The sequence below is a fragment of the Mchenga conophoros genome, linkage group LG16, assembly GCF_057382185.1.
Source record: "Mchenga conophoros isolate Kocher_MC1m ecotype Shallow Benthic linkage group LG16, M_conophoros_male_GT1.1, whole genome shotgun sequence".
Classification (NCBI taxonomy): domain Eukaryota; kingdom Metazoa; phylum Chordata; class Actinopteri; order Cichliformes; family Cichlidae; genus Mchenga; species Mchenga conophoros.
In genome coordinates this window covers 40,710,215-40,713,105 of record NC_140541.1, presented here as the reverse complement: position 1 = coordinate 40,713,105, position 2,891 = coordinate 40,710,215, and positions in this window count along the sequence as shown.

Below are 2,891 nucleotides of genomic sequence, written 5' to 3'. Positions count from 1 at the left end.
CATGAAGCAGATGTGAGGAAGCAGTTTAAGAATCTGAATGCTCGGAAAGCTCCCGGCCCAGACGGTGTGTCTCCTGCCACCCTCAGACACTGTGCAAACGAGCTGGCCCCAGTGTTTTCTGGCATTTTCAACTCCTCACTGCAGGCATGTCATGTGCCTGCCTGCTTCAAGTCCTCTACCATAATCCCTGTCCCCAAGAAACCTAGGATCACTGGACTAAATGACTACAGACCCGTGGCTCTGACATCTGTGGTCATGAAGTCATTTGAGCGCCTAGTTCTCTCCCATCTCAAGACCCTCACGGCCCCCCTCCTGGACCCCCTGCAGTTTGCATATAGAGCCAACAGGTCTGTAGACGACGCCATCAACATGGCCCTACACTTCATCCTGCAGCATCTGGACTCCCCAGGAACCTACGCCAGGATCCTGTTTGTGGACTTCAGCTCTGCCTTCAACACCATCCTTCCAGACCATCTCCGAGGCAAGCTTTCCCAGATGAATGTGCCTGATCCCATCTGCCGGTGGATCACTGACTTCCTGACGGACAGGAAGCAGCATGTGAGGCTGGGAAAGAATGTCTCGGACTCCCGGACCATCAGCACCGGCTCCCCTCAGGGCTGTGTTCTTTCTCCTCTGCTCTTCTCCCTGTACACCAACTGCTGCACCTCCACCCACCAGTCTGTCAAGCTAATCAAGTTTGCAGATGACACCACCGTTATTGGGCTCATCTCGGACGGGGATGAGTCTGCCTACAGGAGGGAGGTTGAACGTCTGGTGTCCTGGTGCAGCCACAACAACCTGGTGCTGAATGCCCAGAAGACAGTGGAGATTATTGTGGACTTCAGGAAGCACACAGCCCCACTCCCCCCCATCATCCTGACTGACACCCCCATCACCTCTGTGGACTCATTCCGCTTCCTGGGTACCACCATCACCCAGGACCTGAAGTGGGAGCCCACCATCACCTCCGTCATCAAGAAAGCCCAGCAGAGGATGTACTTCCTGAGGCAGCTGAAGAAATTCAACCTGCCAACACGGACGATGATGCAGTTCTACACTGCAATCATCGAGTCCATCCTCACCTCCTCCATCACCGTGTGGTACGCTGGAGCCACTATCAGGGACAAACAGAGACTGCAGCGTGTTGTGCGCTCTGCTGAGAAGGTGATTGGCTGCAGACTCCCATCTCTGCAGGACCTGTACACCTCCAGGACATTGCGGCGTGCAGCTCGGATCTCAGCTGACCCTTCTCACCCTGGACACAGTCTGTTTGACCTGCTCCCCTCAGGCAGGAGGCTCCGGTCCATTCGCACCAGAACCTCTCGCCATAAGAACAGTTTCTTCCCCTCTGCTGTTGGACACATGAACAATAACCGTATGACTGTCCCCGCCACTAACACATGACCCTACGCTGTGTCACTGCATCATTCCATGTTTGGCACTGATCACCACCTGCACTCATGTATATATCTTTCTACGTAGCACTCTTAATTCTTATTCTCATGTATATATCTCATGTATATCTCATGCACATATCTTTCTACGTAGCACTTTTAATTCTTATTCTTACTTTTATTTTTTCATGTCTATTTAAGTGCTATTTATGACACTATGTTTGCACTGAAGCACCGCAGCAATTTCCTAATGTTGTAAACCTGCTCAACATTTGGCAATAAACCCCATTCTGATTCTGATTCTGATGTGGATTGTCAAGACTCAAACCAATCATCAAGCAAAGACAACAGGGATCAAATGTACCGCATTTTGATCCGGGACGTACTCTGCATGAAAACAAGCGCTCACTCTTCCTGCTCAACAAATGACAATGGCGGAGCCTTATACCACGTGATACAGAAGCTGTGCCGTGTGATGCTAAAATTAGCAGGGAAAAAACAACGGAGAGCACGTCAGGGATGACGAGAAAGTGACAGGAGAAAATCCGTCCCGGTCAACCACCCAAACATCAATAACGGGAACCTTATACAGCGCTTCCCTATACACGTCGAACTCCCGCAGGCACAAAGACATTACGGAGGCTATCACTTATCACCTGACCAAAGATATGGCTCCATCAACACTGTGCAAAACGAGGGATTTAGGAAAACGATCAACACCCTAGACAAACGCTACACAGTGCCGTCCCGCAACTATTTTTCTATTGTTGCACTACCTGCTCTGTACACGCAGCGTCGAGCAACGGTGGAGACGGAATTTCAAGCAGGACAACATTTTGCTGCAACAACAAAACGTGAGACATTTGTTGTTTTATGTTTATTTATTGTTATGAGAGAATCATGATCTCAATTCTAAGCCAAAAAATCGTGATTCTCATTTTATGCAAAATCGTGCAGCCCTAACATTAACACAAAACTATTGTTTCACCAGAGAAACACACATGAAGAGAGAGAGAGACAATAACAGCTACCAAACAGTCGTCATAATTCGTCACACAATGAGAAAAGGACAAATCAACAAGTAACAATGACTAATTAATATTAAAATCTGTAACATAATGTATTGTTTGGAGTTTAGTCTGATTGGTTCAGGATGAGCTGCCATTATCCAATCACACGTCTGCTTACCTGCATCTTTTCTCTTTTTTCTAACCTGAGCACCTGATGGCTTTGAACTTTTGTTGTCCATCTTCCATTGGTTTGAATTTTGCGCTCCAGTACAAACACAAATCCCCCAACTCGAGGATCAGCACAATTAACCTAACAGCAGGCACGTGCAGAGGGGGGGGGGCTAGAGGGGCTTGAGCACCCGCCCCTTTCCTGATGGGTGCCCAAGGTGCCCTTTTGCTGAGGCAACTTTTTAAAAAAAATTCTTTTTGTTTTTAATGTGTGTGTGCGTGCGGAGTCCTGTCTGTGCCCCTCAACAATAATATTTAA